A 21310-nucleotide genomic window follows, 5' to 3' on the forward strand; every position below is an offset into this window, starting at 1 on the left:
CATAAGTTTAGCCAGTATTGAATCATAATACATAATCCATGTGCTTAAAAGGAATATAGTAAAATGTCTGAAAACACAAAGAAACAAGGGTAAAACCAGTACATAAATTGAGATAGGAAACAACCCCATAGCTATAATTATTAGTGAAGTCTCATTGGGACTTAAGTTAGACAGTGGAGATGAGAAACTATATAAATAGGTAAAGAGAACGAGGTGAATGTTCCAGGTCATGGTTGCAGTTTGATCAAGGGTATAGAAAAGTAACAAATAGGACAGAGAACAATGAGGAAACATCCATCTAGCTAAATCAGAGAAATCAGGAAACAAAACAGTAGAAAATGTAGAACCTGACAGTTGTGGTGGCACTGAATTTAATGGTGATGGTAATAGTGAGGGGGGGCAATGTTTTTGAAAGGTGAATAATAATTTTTATCACTGAGGGGAGACACTGAAGTTTGGACAATGTAGACCTGGACTGTAAAGGGATTTATGGGCATCGATGGTTCTATTTGCTGGTTGCCTGCGCACAAAAAATTCTGAGACTGAGCCAGCAGGAGTAGTAGAAAGAGGGAGCTGACTGGACATGTGAGAGTGGGAACACTGAGGTTCATGCTAAGAGTATGGCCATGGGTATGGCCCAGAGTGTGGCCAAGGCAAAGACAAAGGAGATTTAAGATATGGCATTCCTAGGGTAAAGCAAGCTCAGGGTATGGTGAGATTGCAAATGAACCCACTGATCTATTATTTCATCTCAGCAACATAAGTGGAGCTGATTCTGCATTTTCTGTCTGTTTGGTTTCTTAAAGAAGCAGCTTCAGGGAACTGGAGAAAACAAAGGCAAGCTAAAGAGGTTATAGTTGACATATGCATTGTGAATTGATGTCACCAGGACAAAGATGACAGAAGAATTGAGGAAGATTCATTAAAGGCACAGAGATAATTATATGTGTCTATTATTCAGAGACACTCTAGGTGGGTAGCATTAATAACGACAGCTAAAATTCATTGAGAGCTTGCTTTTGCCAAGCACTGAGCTATTCCCCTATAAAATTCCTTTTACTAGACAGGATACTAGGGCTTAGAGAAGGTAGGTCATTAAAGGGCATAAAGCTACTAATGATAGAGGCAAAGCAAGCTATGTTGTGCCTGTTTCCAAAGGCCTTCTCTTAAGGGCTATCACATTGCCCCCTACAGTTTTGAACCTATAGGATTCAGAGTATTAAGATAATAATAGAAGGATCTGAGAGTTTGTGGAGAAATATGACTTTCGATTTAGATATGCTGACACTGAGGTGACCACACATCAATCAAGTAGACAATTAGTGATAATATTAGAGTTTCATAGAGACAGAGTTCTTGGCTGCAGATGGATATCTAGAAATCTTATTAAAAAGAGGTTTTCACTGAAGCCATAAGAGTGATTGAAATCTCCAGTGCAGAGAACATACAGAGAAAGGACAGAGGGTCAATAGATGAAGTGAGAACTAGTATAGCATAAAGAAGCATAAAGAAAGCAAAATACTGGCAGAGAAAGGGGAGACTTATTGTTGAAAAGTCAAAGAAAATAATAAATGCAGAAAGTCTACTTAGTCTATTAATTAACTTTTCATTGATATAAAAAAGAGAATAGTGGCTACATTTATATATAAATACTTGACATACTTAGAAATAAAAAGTCAAATATTATTTTAGACACACAATTTTATGTGAGAAAACATATAGCAGACATTTATATGATAAGTGGTTAGAAGTATCTAGGGTGACCTATGTAGTTACAGGCTGAGCTAATGTTATATATTTTCAAAGGAATTTTGTAACTAATATATTTAACCATAGAAGTATATAACACATAGCATGATTATTATATTAGAATGAGGCTTCTGTGGTTTGAAAATTCTCTTGCCAAATGAATGAGAAGTTTGATGGAACACATTTCTTTTTGGACTTAAACTCCTGTCTTCTGAACTCGCTTTAGAAATGAGCCTTTTTTTTTTTTTTGGCAAGATGATGATAATGATGTTGATGGTGGTGGCGGTGGTGTGATTATGGTGGCTAACATATATTAGGCATATCCAATCTGCCAGAGCTCTAATCATTTTTAGATAATGTTCGTTTAGTCCTCAAAAAACTTGAAGAGAGAAACTGGTAATTTCATTTTTAAGATGAGGAAATGGAGGCATAAAGAGGTTAATTAACCTTCCCTGGGTGTGCAGCTAGTAAGAGAATTCCAAGTCAGGCAGTCTGATTCAACAGTATTCTTCCACACAGATTTTTGTTTACTTGATAGATTCTTAATTTTGTTCATAATCGACACATAATGATCACACATGTTTATGGGCTACAGTGTGATGTTTCAATACATGTATACATAGTGTAATGATCAAATCAGTGTGCTTAGACTGCCCATCACTACAAACCTTCATCATTTCTTTGTGATGATACCTTTCAAAATCCTCTTTTCTAGCAAAAATATAAACACATTGTTATTAGTTATAGTCATCCTACTATGTAACAAAATGCCAGAACTTATTATTCCTAACTGTAACTTTCTACCCAGCAACCAAATTCTTTCAATCTTTTCTTCCATCGTTATTTCTGCCGCCTCTGGCTACCACTATTCTAAATTCTATTTTGATGAGATTAACTTTTGTAGATTCCACGTATGAGTAAGGTATGCAGTTTTTGTCTTTCTGTGCTTAATTTATTTAACAATATGTTTCCCAGGTTCACCCATGTTGCCACAAATAAAGCATTTCGTTCTTTTTTGTATAGCTGAATAGTATTTAATCATGTATATATACACCATATTTTCTTTATCCATTCATCCATTGATGGACACTTAGGTTGTTTCCATATCTTGGCGGTAGTGAATAATGCTGGGAGTGCAGCATTATAAACGTGGTAGTGCAGATATCATTTTGACATACTGATTTCATTTACTGTGTGTATACCAAGTAGTGGGAATGCTGGATCTTATGGTAGTTCTTTTTTAAATTTGTAAAGGGAGGTCCATGTTATTTTCCATAACAGCTGTACTGATCTACATTCCCATCAACAGTGTATAAGCATTCCCTTTTCTCTGCATCTTCACCAATGTTTCTTTTTGTCTTTTTGGAGAATTTAGTCCATTTACATTTAAGGTTATGGTTGAAAGCTAAAGTTGACTACTGACATTTTGTTACTTGTTTCCTAGGTCATTTATTTCTTTTTTCCTCTTTCACTGTCTTCATTTGTGGTTACGTGATTCTCTCTGTAATGTGTTTTGATTTTGTACTATTTATTTTTAGTGTATCTATTATAGATTTTTGCTTTGTAGTTACCACAGGGCTTAAAAAATAACTTATAACAAATTATTTTAAATTTATTACAACTTAACTTTGATTGCAAAAAAATAAAAATAAAATAGCAAAAACCAAACAACACCATTGTCCACCTCCCCATTTTGACTTATCAGTATTTTAGTTCACCTCTTTTTATACTTCCTATTTCTTAACTAATCATTGTAGTTACTAATGTCTTTAATAGTTTTGTCATTTAGTCTTTACACTTAACATATAAGTGGTTTACATACCACAGTTACAGTGTTATAGTATTCTGATTTTGTCTGTATTCTTACTTTTAACATATCTTCAAATATTTTCTTATTATATGTTAGCATTTTGTCTTTAAGACTGAAACGTTTCTTGTAAGACACGTTTGGTGTTGATTCCTTCCCTCATCTTTTGCCTGGAAGAGGTTCCCCCCCGCCCTCCTTCATGTTTGAATGATAACCTTGCTGGGTATGTTAGTCTTGTCTGGTGTTTTTCTTTTTCTTTAACACTTTGAATATATCATCCCTCTCTCTCCTGGCCTGCAGGGTTTCTGCTCAGAAATCTGCTAAAAGTTGTACTGAGACTCAGTTAAATCTGATATTGTTCTTTTTTCTTATTACTTTGAGTTTTCTTTCTTTGCCTTTGATTTTTTAATAACTCGATTATGATGTGCCTTGGGGAATTCCTCTTTAAGTTGAATTTGGTTGGTGACCTCTGAGCTTTCCGTACCTGAATGTTGTCATCTTTCTCCACATTTGGGAAATTTTTAGCTATTATTTTATTAAATATACTTTACAGGGCTTTATCTCTCAGATCTCTTTCAGTAAATGCTATTATGTGAGTTCAGTTTGCCTAAGAATGTCTCATAATTTTCTTAATCTTTCTTCTTTCTTTAATCTTTCAATTTTTTAATCTTTTTGCTCCTTTGATTGGATAGTTTTATAGGTCCCATCTTTAAGCTTCCTGATTTTTTCCCTCTGTTTGATTAAGTCTGCCTTTGAAAATTTCTGATAGACCTTTTCATTTTAGTTATTGTATTCTGTATTTCTAGGTTTTTTATTTGAACTTAAGTTGTTCCTATTTCTTTGTCAAAAGTCTCATACTGTTCCTGATTGTTTATTAAATTTTGTTTAGTTTTTCTTTTTTACCTGAATTTTCTTGTGATTCCTTGAACTAAGGAAATTATTCTGAGTTTTTTTGTGAGACATTTTATAGGTGTTCAGTTCTTCTAAGTCCTTTATTGGTTTCTTTTGGTGATTTCATATTTCCCTGAGTTTTCACAATCACTGCATCTTTGCATTGATATCTGCACATTTGAGAACCTCTTAGACCTTTTTCTAGTGTTGTTTAGTGGTGTTAAACTTTTATTACTTACATAAGGAACTTAATCGCTGGCCTACTGTTTCTGCCCATTCTAGGGAGGACATATATTCAAAATAAGTTGGAACTTAAACACTACACTAGAATTAAACTGCTGCCTTGCCATTGTTTTACATTCTAGGGAAGTGAGCTTTCAAAATTTTGGGGCAGTTGTTTCTCTTTTAGTTGTTTCTCGGACAGGGAAAAGCTCCATGTAAACCTCTTAGTTTTGTGGAAAATCTGACCAGGATCTCTGGCATTCCCATGAATCATGCCCCCTGTGGCCCTGTGGCATCAGCTAGTCTTATCATGGCATCCTCACGGTTTGTAGTGCACACCATTAGCTGTGATCAAATGCCTGCTCCTCGTCCTCAGTTCATCCCAGGTGGTTTGGCCCTCTTGGCAGTCCTAATGTATCTGTGGGATGGGACTAGAGTGGGCTTCCTATGAAGATTCTTAGACCAATAGGGAGATCAAACATCCACCTCCAATTCTCTCCTCCATCCTTGGAAACTGTGGGTCAAGGAAAATTCTATGTGAGTAGTAGTATGTTGGCTTGGAAGAGGAGGTGGCACAGTCTAAAATGAATATCCCTTTTACCAGTTATGGCTTCTTTAAATTCTGTGGGCCCAGGATATTCGCTACTATTCTTCTGTATCCTGGTGAATTCAGGGGGATATTCTAGTCTTTAAGTGGCTCTGGTAGTACTTTTGTTGGAAGAGTGATGCAAGGGGATTTTCTATTCTGCCATCTTGGTGACATCATTTCTAAACTCTCTCATTAAATTAAGAAAATTATCTCTGCAGTGGCAAAAAGGTTTCCACAGTAAGACCTAAGCTTCTTTGTATTCACAGTATTTACTTGCTTAAAATCATTTTTTAGATAACCAGTAAAAATTGTATTAAAGCACTAATTCTTAAAGTCTGAGATGACTATGTAAGGGAAAATGATCTAAATAGAAAAAATAATAGAAAATATTGGGTAGAAAGTTAATCACCCTGAAAAAAGTATCACATATATGAAAACCTTTCAGAAGTCGATGCCATAACTCACACACAGGAACACAGAATGGCAACCCAGTATTAACAACCGGGAGTAGGCTCCCATAGAAAGCACTCTCTTCCATACCTTCCGTGTCACTTTTCTCTCGGCTTCCTTTTCCCACATCCAGTCTGTCCTGCTTCAACCATTTATACACTCTGCCTCAAACGTGACTTTCCTAACAAATTGAATCGCAGGCCTCCTCTTCTTTAAAATGTTTGCTAATTGATGCTTTATAATTCCTCTAACATGACAAGTACAGCTCCAAAAACTGTTCCCACATCCTCCTTTCTCCTTTTTTATTATTTTTCACCCACATAGAAATTGTCCTAACTTGTTATTACATAAACAGAACTAACACTTTCTTTTTTTAAAAAAATTTATTTATTATGATTATACTTTAAGTTGTAGGGTACATGTGCATAACGTGCAGGTTTGTTACATATGTATACTTGTGCCATGTTGGTGTGCTGCACCCATCAACTCGTCATTTACATCAGGTATAACTTTCAACCTACCAAGCCTTTAAAATTCTATTTCTATATTTGAAATAGCTTTAATCTTCTCTGTCTATTAAACACTTATGTTGGGTGGTATACATAATATAAATGTATTGTAAAGCTTCATCTAACATTGCCTCCCTTTTATGGTTTCTCTCTTCTCATGCCCTTACAGCACCGTGTACATCATTTCATCATAAAACCCCTTCCACTGTATTACATACATATAGCTCCTACCAAATTGAGGGCTCCTCAAAGGAGGAAGCCTTTTTAATTTTTTAAATACTTCTTTGGATTTCAAATACCTACGTGGAATGCTTACTTTTTGTAGAATGAAGTTAATTTTCAGTAAATGAATGTTTATGTATTTGAATTAGTGGAAAAATTAATAAACTTTCATACAAAAAAGAGATTAATATCTTAACAGTTACTCTTAATCCACTTTTATGGTTAGTATTAAGCATTCAAAATTGTATATTATGTGGAAAGCTATTGATGAGGAGAGAGAAATAACTGTGTTTTAATTCTAGCTTCACAACATTTATTAACCTATCCAAATGACCATAAACATTTAATTTTTAGAGACTCAATTTCCTAACCTGTGAAATACGGATTATACTGCCTGTGTTCTTAGCTCATGGAACTCTCATGAAGATGAAATGGAATAATGGACTTCAAAAGTCAAAAAATGCCATGTTGGTGGCATGAGGAGATTCATTTATAATGTCTAGTCAGAATAAACCCACACAGGGATACATTGAAAGAGTGGCATTTTGGGGTGTTTGTGAAACCAGGTACTGAACTGTGGCAGAGAATTCTGGGCTGTACAGCTGGAAGGTAATGTGGAAATATGGACTCTTGGGAGCTAGAGGCAAGAGTGGGCCAGAGAGTGGGAGAAAAGATAAGAGAGAAGTATATCGCCTTAAAAAACAATTTCTCTGAAGGCTCAACTGACATTTTCGCCCTCACCAAAGGTAAATCTGTCTCCCTTACATACCTTGAGGGAGAAAAATAATTTTCTTTTTAAAATTGTAGGGGAAAAAAGTTTTTCAATGAGAATTTTCTGTTAAAAGCATGAAAAGCATCACTTTAACATGATCCAATGGTTGGTAATTAATTTATTTCCACGTTAGATATGTTTAAGGTTCATTTTATGTGCATTTGCAACATTTTATAACAATATCAAATTTCAAAGTAAAGTGTAAAGAAAATACTTAGTTTTGAAAGGCTCAGTTATTTAAAAATTATTTTTAGCCAGAATGTTACATCATAAAATCTGAAGTAGTATAGTAGATGTAGTGGGTAATAGTTTGCAACCTGACCTAGACTTACTTCCCAAAGATAAATCACTTATATTTTGGAAAGAAATATATACATTTTAAGCTGGTTTGAATAACTCCATTAAAGGGAATAAATTGGCCTATAAAATGGACTTTAATGGTTTCCATTATAATATTTTGTTATGCTGCCAAGATTTGTTTAATTAATTTGTAAATCATATTAAAACCTTTGACTTTGAATTGTAATGAAACCTCAGACTATTTTAGTGTTATGATTTTCAAAAGAGCTTCTATATGACTCTAGGGGCAAAATGTATGTGAGAAGTTGCATTGGGTCACCATCTTGAAGTTAATAAGATTTGCTTATTGTAATTTCTTCTCTATTTGAGTTAATGTTATTGTCTTAATGTGGTTGCATTTTTATATCTATCTGACTCTAATAATATCAAGGGCAATTCTGCTCTAGACCTGTAGGCCATATTTTCCATTGATTTTTACAGATAGACGTTGTTCATAAAAGAATCTCCTGGAGGCCGGGCGCGGTGGCTCAAGCCTGTAATCCCAGCACTTTGGGAGGCCGAGATGGGCGGATCACGAGGTCAGGAGATCGAGACCATCCTGGCTAACACGGTGAAACCCCGTCTCTACTAAAAAATACAAAAAAAAAAACTAGCCGGGCAAGGTGGCGGGCGCCTGTAGTCCCAGCTACTCGGGAGGCTGAGGCAGGAGAATGGCGTAAACCCGGGAGGCGGAGCTTGCAGTGAGCTGAGATCCGGCCACTGCACTCCAGCCTGGGCGACAGAGCGAGACTCCATCTCAAAAAAAAAAAAGAATCTCCTGGAGTCTGAATATAAGAATTAAAATTCTCTTTAGACTTTTACTTTACTGAAAATCTTTCTGCTATAAGAGAGTTTGGGTAAGAAGTGACCGGTAAGGTCTCAATAGCCTTCCTGAGTTTTGACCAACTGCCAAGAAGAAGAGGATTGCTTCTTCTGAATATGGGGAAATATCACATATGACAATTTCACTTAGTGTTAAAAACAAATTTTGTAGTGTATTTATTTTATTTGTCTCTCACCCTCTTACCTACCTACCACCAGAATGACTTTTTATAAAATACCTCACATTGATTAAACTTTTTTAAAGCTCGATTCTTTTCTTTATGAGCCATTTTTAATTTTTATCTTATCTGTAAAAGAAGCCTCAAAATTCTCACTATATTCCCCTAAAATAAAGACAAAAAGTCATGACCACTTGTCCCTTTGTCATAATATTACAAATTCAATCCTTCTCTGATGATTGATTAAAGAAATGTTCTACTTCCCTGTAGTTAAATTTTAATTTTCTTATAAAAGAAGTCAGTCATAATTAAACATGGAAATACATAGGAAAACACCTATTTTTTTCCAGGAAATAAGGAGAATGTGTGTGTGTGTGTTTGTGTGTGTGTGTGTGTGTGTGAGACAGAGAGAGAGAGAGAGAGAGAGACAGAGACAGAGACAGAGACAGAGAAAGGGATAAATGGAAAAAAAGGTGTTAGGGTATAGCTTCGAAGTGGGTAGATATAAAATAATAAAGGAAAAAAAACAGTGAATCAGATGAATGACATAAAAACATATTTAAATGTGAAATGCATGAGGATATATGCATGCATGATTTTTATGCTTAATTCAGCAATTAATAATTTGTAATAATAGTTTCTCATATACGATTAAATATATGTGTGAACTGATCCCAAGTGTGCTGTGCTACAGGATACATATTACCTCATAAGAAGAATGCTGTGGAAAAAAGGGAAAGATGATAATGTTATAATCAACGCATGGAAATATTTAAGCAAAATTAAAACTTACACCACACAAGGAATAGTACCGGGAATCGAATATTAAGAGTATGGTGACTTTATTCTCCTACTACTTTGTTTTTTATTTTTTATTTTTCTGGGTACATACTAGGTGTTTATATGCTATGGGTACATTACATATTTTGATACAGGTATACAATGTGTAATAATCACATGAGAATAAATAGGGTATCCATCACTTTAAGCATTTGTCATTTATCCTTTGTGTTACAAACAATCCTTTTATACACTTTTAGTTATTTTTAAATGCAGGATTAAATTATTATTGACTATAGTCACCCTGTTGTGCTATCAAATACTGAATCTTATTCATTATTGTAACTATTTTTTTTTTACCCATTAAACATCCCCACTTTTCCTCTAATCCCCACTACACTTCCCAGTCTCTGGTAACCATCATTTTTTCTATCTCCATGAGTTCAATTGTTTTAATATTTAGCTTTCACAAATAAGTGAGAACATGCAGTTTTTCTGTCTGTGCCTGGTTTATTTCATTTAAATTAATGACCTCTAGTTCCATTCATGTTGTTGAAAATGACAAGATCTCATTATTTTTTAAGGCTGAATAGTATTCCGTTGTGTGTATGTACCACTTTTTTTTAATCCATTCCTTTGTTGGTGGACACTTAGATTGCTTCCAAATCTTGGCTATTGTGAACAGCACTGCAGTAAATATGGGTGTGTAGATATCTCTTCAATATCTTGATATCTTTCCTTTAAGGCTGGGGTCCCCGACACCCAGGCTGTAGACAGGTACCAGTCTGTTGCCTGTTAGGAACCAGGCCACATAGCAAGAGGTGAGTGGCTGGCAAGCTAGCATTACAGCCTGAACTCCACGTCCTGTCAGATCAGTGGTGGCAATAGATTCTCATAGGAGCTGGAACCCACTTGTGAACTGAGTACGGAGGGATCTAGGTTGTGCCATCTGTATGAGAATCTAATGCTAATGCCCGAGGTGGAACAAAGTCATCCCAAAACCATACCATCTCCCACCTCCACCCCCACTTGTGGAAAAATTGTCTTCCACAAAACCAGTCCCTGGTGCCAAAAAGGTCGGGGACTACTGCTTTTGAGTGTATACCTAGAAGTGGGATTATGAGATCATATGGTATTTCTATTTTTAGTTATGTGAGGAACCTCCAAACTGTTCTCTCTAGTGTTTGTAATAATTTACATTCCCACCTACAGTATACAAGGGTTCCCTTTTCTCCACATTCTCACATTCCTTATTGCCTGTCTCATTGATAAGCGTCATTTTAACTGGGGTGAGATAATATCTCATTGCAGTTTTGAGTTGCATTTCTCTGATGGTCAATGAGCACTTTTTCATATACCTGTTTGCCATTTTATGTCTTCTTCTGATAAATGTGTATTCAGATCTTTTCCCCATTTTTAATTGAATTATTAAAGTTTTCCCTGTAGAATTGTTTGAGCTCCTTATATAATCTGCTTATTAATCCCTTGTCAGATAGATAGTTTGAAAATGTTTTCTCCCATTCTGTGGGTTATCTCTTTGTTGATTGTTCCCTTTGCCATGCAGAAGCTTTTTAACCTCATGTGATCTCATTTGTCCATTTTTGCTTTAGTTGCCTGTGTTTGTGGGGTGTTACTCAAGAAATCTTCGCCCAGTCCTGAAGAGGAGTTTCCCCAATGTTTTCTTGTCTGAGGTCCTAGATGTAAGTCTTTTATCCATTTTTCTTTCATAATTTGAGGTCTCAGATGTAAGTCTTTTATCTGTTTTTGATTTTCTTTTTCTATGTGGCAAAGCATAGGGATCCAGTTTCATTCTTCTGCATCTGAATATCTAGTTTTCCCAGCATGGTTTATTGAAGAGATTGACCTGTCCCCAGTGTATGCTTTTGGCACCATTGTAGAAAATGAGCTTACTGTTTAGGTGTATGGACTTTTGAAAAAAAAATTTGCGGGTACATAGGAGGTGCATATATTTATGAAGTACATGAGATATTTTGATAAAGGCATGAAATGTGAAATTAGCACATCATTGAGAATAGGGTAGCTATCTCCTCAAGCATTTATCCTTTGAGTTAAAAACAGTCCCATTACATTTTTTTTTTTGAGTTGGGGTTTCACTCTGTCACCCAGACTGGGGTACAGTGGCTCAATGATGACTCACTGCAGTCTCGACCTCCTGGGCTTAGGTGATTCACATACCACAGCCTCCTGATTAGATGAGATTACAGGTATGTGCCAACATTCCCAGCTAATTGTTTTTGTATTTGCTGTAGACAGAGGATTTTACCAGGTTGCCCAGACTGATTTCAAACTCCTGGGCTCAAGTGATGTGCCTGCCTCGGTCTCCCACAGTGCTAGGATTACAGGTCTAAGCCACCTTGCCTGACCGAATTATACTCTTAAGATTATTTTAAAATGTACAATTAAGTTATTATTGGCTAGTCTCACCTGTTCCATTGGTCTATGTGTCTGTGTTTATGCCAGTAGCACGATGATTTTGTTAGTATACCTCTGTAGTATAATTTGAAGTCAGGTAATGCAATACCTCCAGTTTTGTTCTTTTTGCTCAGCATAGCATTGGCTATTCTGGAGCTTTTGTAGTTTCATCTAAATTTTAGAATTTTTTTTGTTCTATTTCTATAAAGAATGTCACTGGTATTTTGACACAAATTACAATGAATCTGTGGTTGCTTTGGGTACTATGGACATTTTAACAATATTGATTCTTCCAGTCTGTGAACATAGAATATAATGCCAATATTTTTGTGTCCTCTTTAATTTCTTTCGTCAGTGTTTCATAGTTTCCATTGTAGAGAACTTTCACTACTTTGGTCTATTAATTGTTAGGTACATAATTTTATTTGTAGTTATTGTTAATGGGATTATTTCCTTGATCTTTTTCAGATTGTTTGCTTTTGGCCTATAGAAATGCTGCTGATTATTGTATGTTGATTTTCTATCCTGTGACATTTCTGAATTTATCAGTTCGAATAGTTTTTTGGTGGAGTCTTTAGGTTTTTCCAAATATAAAATCATATAATGTATAAACAAGGATAATTCGACTTGTTTTCCAATTTGAATTCACTTTATTTCTCTCTCTTGTCCAATTGCTTTAGTTAGGACTTCCAGTACTACGTTAAAAAACAGTGTTGAAAGTGATCATCCTTGTTGTGTTCCATATTTTAGAGGAAAAGCTTTCAGTTTTTTTCCCCATTCAGTGTGATACTAACTGCAGGTCTGTCGTATATGGCTTTTATTCTGTTAAGGTATGTTCCTTGTATACCAAGTATTTTGAGGGTTTTTATCATAAAAAAATGTTGAATTTCATCAAATGCTTTCACAGTATTAATTGAAATGATCATATGACTTTTGTCCTTCATTCTGTTGATAACATGTATCACATTGATTAATTTACTTATGGTGAACCATCCTTACATCCTTGGGGTAAATCTCAGTTGGTCATGAAAAATGATCTTTTTAATGCATGGTTGTATTCAGTTTGCTGATATTTAGTTGAGGATTTTCGCATCAGTGTTCATCAGAGATAATTGGCCTGTAGTCTGTCTTTCTGTCTGTCTTTCTGTCTTTCTGTCTTTCTGTCTTTCTTTCTTTCTTTCTTTCTTTCTTTCTTTCTTTCTTTCTTTCTTTCTTTCTTTCTTTCTTTCTTTCTCTCTTTCTCTCTTTCTCTCTCTCTCACTCTCTCTCTCTCTCTCCTTTTTTATGTGTCTTTGCTTTTGGTAACAGAATTGTACTGGCCACATACAATGAGTTTGGAAGTTTTCCTTTTGTCTCTATTTTTTGGATTAGTTTTAATAGGATTGGTAGTAGTTCTTTACATGTTTGGCAAAATGTATTAGTGAAGTCATCAGGTGCTGTGCTATTCTTTGCTGGGAGACATTTGATTATGACTTGGATCTTGTTACTTGTTATCAGGTTTTGAATTTTTTCATGGTTCTCTTGGTAGGTTGTATGTGTCTAGGAAGTCATTAATTTCTTCCAGATTGCCTAATTTATTGGTATATAGTAGCTCATAGTAGTCTATAATGATTCTTTGAATTTCTGCAGTATTGGTTGTAATGTCTTCTTTTTTATCTCTGATACCATTTATTTGGGTATTCTCTCTTTTTCTTAGTTAATCTGGCTAAAGTTTTGTCAAGTTTGTTTATCTTTTCAAAAGAACTTTGCTTATTGATCTTTTGTGTTGTTTTCTTCACTTCAATTTCATTTATTTCTTTTCTCATTTTTATTATTTTTTTCTACTAATTTTGGGTTTGGTTTGCTCTTGTTTTTCTAATTTTTTTAAGATGCATCATTAGGCTATTTGAAGTTTATACTATTTTGCGATGTAGGCACTTACAGCTATAAACTTCCCTCCTTGTACTACTTTTGCTGTATCCAATGGACTTTGGTAGGTTGTGTTTTCATTACCATTTGTTTAATGAAAACTTTCAATTTTCTTCTTATTTTCTTCAGTCACCCCACTGGTCATTCAGGAGCATTTTGTTTTATTTCCATTTGTTTGTATGGTTTCCAAAATTCCTCTTGTCTATCTCTCTCTTTAGCTCTAATAACATTTGCTTTATATATCTGGGTGCTCCAGTGGTAGGTGCATATATATTTACAATTGTTAAATTGTCCTGCTGATTTGACCTTTTTATCATTACATAATGGCCTTTTTTGTCTCCTTTTGTTGTTTTTGTCTGAAATCTATTTGTCTTATACAAGCATAGCTACTCCTGCTTTTTTTTTGGTTTCCATTGGCATGAAGTATCTTTTCCTTCCCCTTTTTATTCAGGCTATCTGGGTCTTTATAAGAGAAGTATGTTTCTTGTAGGCAACAGATTGTTTGCTATATTTTTTAATCCTTTCAGCCAATATACATTTTAATTAGAGAGTTTGTTTAGTCCATTCATACTCAATGTTATTATTGATAAGAAAGGACATACTCCTACCATTCTGTTATTTGTTTCCTAGATGCTAGTAGTCTTCTTTCTTTGTTTTCTTTCTTCCTGTCTTCCTTTTAGTGAAGATGATTTTCTCTGGTAGTATGTTTCAATTTCAATCCATTGTATGTTTTTAGATTAGAGGCTATTATGAGGTTTGCAAATACTATCTGATAACCCATTATTTTAAACTGATGGCAACTTAACACTGATTACATAAACAAACAAATAAAACCATAGACAAGCAAGAGAAAACTAATAAAAACTTTGCACTTTAACTTTATCTCCCTATTTTTTAACTCTTTGCTGTTTCTGTTTATATCTCGCTGTAGTTCCTTTCTTGAAAATTTCTTGTAGTTATTATTTTTGATCAATTATTTCTTTCATCTTTGTACTTAAGATACGAATTTACACATCACAGTTCCAGTATTATATTCTGTGATTTTCTGTGCACATACTATTACCAGTGAGTTTTGTACCTTCAGACGATTTCTTATTGTTCATTTACATTCTTTTCTTTCTGATTAGAATACTCCCTTCGGCATTCCTTATGGGACAGATCTAGTGTTGATAAAAACCCTCAGCTTTCCTTTGTCTGAGAAAGTCTTCATTTCTTCTTCACGGTTGAAGGATATTTTCACCAGATGTACTATTTTAGGGTAAAAATTTTATTCCTTAAGCACTTTAAATGTGACATGCCACTCTCCGCTGGCCAGTAAGGTGTCTGCTGTCAGATGTAATGGAGTTCCATTGTATGTTATTTGTTTCTTTTCTTTTGCTGCTTTGGGCTCCCTTTTTTTCCTCTTTGAACTTTGGGAGTTTAAATATTAAATAGCTTGAGGTAGGCTTCTGTGGGTTAAATCTTCTTGGTGTTCTATAACCTGCTTGTTCTTGGATATTGATATCTTTCTCTAGGTCTGGGAAGTTCTCTGCTATTATTCGTTTAAATAGACTTTCTGTGCCATCTTAATCTCTACCTCCTCTTGAAGGTCATTAACTCTTTTGAGGCTAGATAACTTTTTAAGGGCTATTTTCTAGATCTAGTAGGCACACTTCGTTCTTTTTATTCTTTTTTTTTCTGCCTCCCTTGAGTATTTGCAAATCGCCTGTCTTCAAGCTCACTAATTCTTTTTCTAGTTGATTACTGGTGCTATTAAGAGATCCTGATGCATTCTTAATTATGGCAATTGCATTTTTCAACTCCATAATTTTTTTCTGGATTCTTGTAAAATATTTCCATGTCTTTGTTAATTTTTTTGATAGAATTGTTCATTCCTTCTCTGTGGTACCTTGAATTTCTTTGAGTTTTCTCAAGCAGCCACTTTCCATTATTCTCTAACAGGTCACATGTCTTTACAGGATTTGTTCCCAGTGACTTATCTAGTTCATGTGGTAAGGTCATGTTTTCCTGCATGTTCATGATGTTTGTGTGTGTTTTTCAGTGTCTAGGCATTTAAAAGTTAGGTATTTATTGTACTCCTCATAGACTGGGCTCATCTTTACCCATTCTTGTTGGAATCGTTTTTCAGGTATTCAAAGGCACTTGGATGTTGTGAGCTAAGGTTTTAGTCACTAAAGCTGGATCTGCTTTAGAGAACACTCCAACCCCAGTAACACTGTAGTTCTTACAGCATCACAGAGGTACTGCCTTCATGTCTTTGATAAGATCCAGAAGAATTATCTGGATTACCAGGTAGAGACATTTGTCGTCTTCCCTTACTTTCCCCCCCCCCCCCAAAATGAAATCTCTCTTTCTTTCTCTGTGTTGTGCTGTCTTGGGCCGGGAGATGGGTGACAGAAGCACCCCTGTGTCCACCACTACTGGGACTGCACTAGTTCTGACCTAAAGTTTGCACGGCACTGGGTCTTGCCCAAAGGGCACTGTAACCACTACCTGGATGCCACCTGTGTTCACTGAAGGCTCTAGGACTCTACAATCATCAAGTGGCAGTGCCAGCCTGGCTTGTGTCTTTTCCTTCAGGGCAGCAAGTTCCCCCACACCCAGGTGGGTCCAGAGATCCTGTCTAGGAGCTAGGGTCCAGGGTGAGAAACCTTAGCTATCTACCTGGTTCTTTATTCTGCTGCAGCTGTGCTGGCGCCAAAACCACAAGATGCATTTCCTCCCACTCTTCTCTCCCTTTTCTCCAAGCAGAGGAGTCTGTCTCCATATTCATACCACCATAGGCCCATGGTGAATACAGCCAGGCTACCACGGATGTTCACTGAAGCCCCAAGGGCTTGTCATTCAGTTTGTGGTGAATGTTGCCAGGCCTAGGACTCACCATAAGGGCAGTGGACTCCCCAAAAATTCAGAGTAAACACAGAAATGCCATTCAGGAGCCAAGGCCTACAATCAGGGTTCCCAAGCACCTGCTTAGTGCTGTTCTTCACTTTGGCCAAGCTGGTACCTAAGCTGTAAGACAAAGTCCCCTTTATTTTTCTTCTCCTTTTTATAAGCAAAAGGAGTCTCTTCCCATAGCCACCACAGCTGTGAATGTGCTGGGTCACACAGGAATCCAGCACATCTCAGAGTTTCATCCAAGGCACATGGCATGCGCTACCTAGTTACTGCTGCTAATTATTCAGAGCCCAAGGGCTCCTTAGTCATCAGGTAGGGAATCCTGCTGGGACTTGGTCCTTTCCTTCAGGGCAGTAGGTCCCTTCTGGACCAAGGTGTGTCTAGATATATTTTTCAGGCCCTAGAGACAGGAATAAGGGCCTCATGACTCTGCCCTGGGCCCTATCCTTCTGCCATTGAATTGGTATCCAAGTTTCAAAGCAAAGTCCTCTTTACTATTCCTTCTCCTGTCTCAAGTGGAAGGAAGGGGTCTGCTTTGGAGCTGTGAACTGTGCTCCCTGGGATTGGGGAAGAGTGATGCAAGTACTCCTTTAGCCACCCCAGCTGGTGTCTCACTAAGTTGGGTGACCCTCAAGTCCACTGGCTTAGTGCCCAGAACAGCATTAGGACTTGCCTAGGAGTTATAATCCTTGTTGCTTAGACTGCCTTTCAAGTTTATGTAGCACCCCAGAGCACTGTAGCCCACAGTGGCAAGACTTGACAACACTCAGGTTCTGACTGACTGCTAGGAAGGGCAATTGCCCTCTGGCTGGGATTAGTCTAAATGGTCCCTGCATACATGTTGTTTGAGTTCTGCTCAGTTTTGGCAGCACTAAGTTCCAATGTAAAGTCCTACAATTGTTGCATTCTTCCTCCCCGGAGTGTACAGATTATTTCTCTGTGCCACCTGGCCACTGTCAGGTGCAGGGGAGCTGGGTGAGGGAGGAGTGGTGTTGGCAGTTCAAGGCTCTTTCCTACTCTCTTTAGTGCCTCTTTCAGTGATATGAAGTTAAAATCAGGCACTGTTATTGCTTACCTGATATGTAATTCTTATGAATATATTTTTTTGTGTAGATATAAATTTGGTGTTTCTATAGGGAGGACAATTAATGGAAGCTTCTATTTGATCATCTTCCTCTACCTCCTCCTCTCCTTCCCACTTTACATGTCCAAAAGAGAGGCAGCAAAAATTTACTTAAGTGAGCCCAGATGGAAATCCCCAGAAGTTTTTCTTTCTCTGATGTTCCCTGAGATTGTCCTATTTGTCACATGGTAATTCTCTCTCTCTCTCTCCCTGTTCTCTCTCTCTCTCTTTCTCTGTGTGTGTGTGTGTGTATGTGTGTGTGCGCACGCATGCCTTATTTTAATGAAACACTTTCCAGATGTATCACAGCTATTCTCAATCACTTTGTTGTAGTTTAGGAAGTTTGAGAATGCCTGGGGTAATATTTCAACATTTGGAAGAAAGTGATTCATTTATTGTAACAAATGACTTAATAAGCAATCTGCTGCTTTTCCTGTGTTGCCAAATTTGAACATATTCATGAAGGACTGGGAGGTAGACCCCCTAACACATTTGAACGTAAACCTCAAGACGTGTAAAAGGATCAAAAAGCATAATTTTAGGACAAATTAGATTTGCTTCCTGAATCTTACTTTCTATCCATTAGACAAAACGAAAGATAAAATCTATTTAAGAAAAACCTGACAATATATAGGGAAAACAAAGCATAAAAATGTGTTGGAAACAATTAGACCAATGAAGATCAGTCTTTTTAACCAATCAGAGATGGTCCAAATGGTTAATATATCATTCTAGTATTTTATTTCCCTCCATTGTAGGATGAATGGACAACAGGAAGCATACAAAGCAGGCTCTTTCTGTCCAGCATTTAGCAGAAAATAATTCTGTATCCTTAGCTCAATCGCACCCTAGAAAATCCTCCTGGTGTGAAGAGGAAAGGCAGTTTCCACTGTCACTCACTTTTTATAAATCAGAGGTCTTTATGAATCTGGAAATTTTCCTACTGTAACTTCAAGAGTAAGATATACGTATGTTTTTAATGTTACATTAAAAAGTAGTCTCCCGTCACAACTGGATTCTCAGAATACATACGAATCTCGGAATACAATACTAGTTTCCCATCATATTTGGACTCTTGGAATACATATGGATATGAAATAAAATGGAATATCAAAATATGCATATGTATTCACACATACTCAAAGTGCTTAAATGTTTTAATCTTGAAACAGCAGAATTTTAAATATTGAAGAAGTTGTAAATACTTCGTTAACTTTAAAGATTCTCCCACAAACGAACAAAATCATGTCCTTTGCAAGCAATATGAGTGTAGCTGGAGGCTATTATCCTAAGCAGACTAATGCAGGAAGAGAAAACCAGAAACCACATGTTCTCACTTATAATCAGGAGCTAAACATTGAATACATGTGGACACAAAGATGGGAGCAGTAGACACTGTGGACTGATTGACATGGGAGAGTGGGAGGGAAACATTGGTTGAAAAACTATTCGGTTCTATGCTTTCATTTGTACACCAAACCTTAGTGACACAAAATTGACCCGTGTAACAAATCTGCACATGTACTCCCTGAACCTAGAATAAAAGTAGAGAATATTTTAAAAATAAGATGCTTCTCTAAGTGCAACAGCTATGAGATACTACTCCAGATGCTAGTGTTCTTACTAACAAATTTAATAGAGTTAAGGAAGTTTGAATAAATGAGTGATAGTTTCTCAATTAGTAATATCAGAGTTTCAATTAAGTTGATTATAGGGTTGAGCAAGGAAAACCAAAAAAGCATCAATTATTTACATTACTACATAGTTGTGCAAAACTGAAAATTGACTTTCAGAATTGCCAATGGATGTCCTTTTGTTTTAGTGACTGGTCTTGCACAATCGTTTTGTACCTATCGGAAAATAAAGAGTGCATCTTCTACATAAAAAGAAGTCCTGCCATTAAATTTAAAAGACTGTGATATGAATAACAGGGTAAGAGAAAGAATTAATATAGTAAACTATGCATTATGTTGAAGAAACACTAATAGTGAAAAAACAAGTCTGGGAATTAAATATTTCTTAAATTTGATTGTAGGCTCAGATTATTTTAAGGAAATTTTCAATAGCTTCTGAGGTTTACTTATATTTGACTGTTAATTGCTGATTACTTTCCCTTATTATTGAATTGTTACCTTAAAATATTAGCCATAGTTATTTTATGCATGGGAGTTTACAGTTCTAGCTTATCATTAACACATTTTTGCCTTATCTCCCTAAACCACAATGCCACTTTTGGTGCCAAGACTATTAGACTATTAGTTTCTTTTAATTTAGAGTGAGCTGAAATATTGTTATGACCAATAATGACAGATGATGTTAAAAACAGTAGTTTAATAAAGGCCTAATTTGCCCTTCTGAGGAAACAAAACCAATTCAGAGAATTCAGAGCATCTATTTATATGTGCTCTTGGGAGTAAAGGAACACGTAATTTGTCCTTCAAGTTTTATGTCTTTTATTTTTGTAAGGAACATACAGAGTCTAAAATGTCACCAATGGTTTTTCAGAAGGATAGCGGCTAAGGTTAATTACTCATAGAATATAGAAATGCTCAGCAAACACAGCTTGAAAATGACAAATGTGGTAAGAACTAATAAAATAAGAAGTAATTTTCTAAAATTGCTCATTTTAAGTTTAAAAACTTGTCTTATATTACTCATAGGATTATTAAGTTGCTTTGTTTTTTATTTGTTTTAATTTTTAAAAACATGAATATCTGCAAAATTCTTCCTCCTGAACTACACTGGTTGAAGAAAAGAAAGAGACTCTTCATTGTCTTTCAGCTCCCTCTCCCCCACGTAACAGAGAAACCTTTATTATGGAAGTCCAAAAATGTCTTCAAATGTTTTTCAAGTGTGTGTTCAGCAGAGGAATAACCACCAACCATTCCTAGACAAGGAGAAATGTTGGCCACTGATCCCCTTCTCCATGGAGTGTAAGTTGCATTTGCAGCAGAGTCTCAAGCAGGAACATCAAGAAGAAAACCTTTTTTGATTTTGCAGATCCTTGATCATTCCTTGTGGCCCTAGAAAAATAGTCTATGCAGAAGGCTAAATGAGATCTTTGTCCTTTTGACATTTTATACCCAGCATGGTATTAGTCTTGTTCAGCAACTTCTTGTAGTAGAATCCAGAATATCATCTGCTACACTTAGCTATCAAAGCTCAAGCTGCTCTCCTACAGAGTAGCTGATCAGTGACATGAAGGACACAGTCATCAGCAACAATCTTTCTTGAAATCTAGGATCCCATAGACTGTGAGAAGCATGGCACCCAAATCATGAAAATAAAGAAGGTTTAAAAAGATAAAGAAAAAATGGTATAAACTGCATTGTAAAATGCCATCAATTTTAAGATTCAGCATCATTTCGGAGAAGTTAAAATATGAAAACATATGTCTTTGAATTGATGGAATATGATAAATTGTTCCTCTTAAATCCTTAGTGCATTTATATCTGAAGATTGTATAAAAGAACCAAACTGGCAAGAAGAAAAAGAGTATTTTTAAAGTAAATAATTAGCTTCTATTTTTAAGTTATCATCTACCCAAAGTAAATAGAACACATGAAAATGAGAAATTGTGAAGCCATCTAAATAGTTAACACCTCTTCCATCTCTTA

General features: G+C 35.9%; 1 long non-coding RNA gene across 4 annotated transcripts in view; it reads right to left on the bottom strand.

Annotated features, from left to right (window-relative positions):
- The window catches only part of LOC105490904 (uncharacterized), a 129083-nt gene that overhangs the window by 63629 nt on the left and 44144 nt on the right, over positions 1-21310 (bottom strand). The window contains exon 3 of one of the 4 annotated variants that reach the window (XR_011623679.1): positions 20959-21170. The exons of the other annotated variants lie outside the window; for them this stretch is intronic. This is a non-coding gene — a long non-coding RNA (uncharacterized lncRNA). Of the gene's footprint in view, positions 1-20958; positions 21171-21310 lie in introns of those variants that run through there. 4 annotated transcript variants of the gene reach the window in all.

The sequence above is a fragment of the Macaca nemestrina genome, chromosome 5 (assembly GCF_043159975.1).
Source record: "Macaca nemestrina isolate mMacNem1 chromosome 5, mMacNem.hap1, whole genome shotgun sequence".
Lineage (NCBI taxonomy): Eukaryota > Metazoa > Chordata > Mammalia > Primates > Cercopithecidae > Macaca > Macaca nemestrina.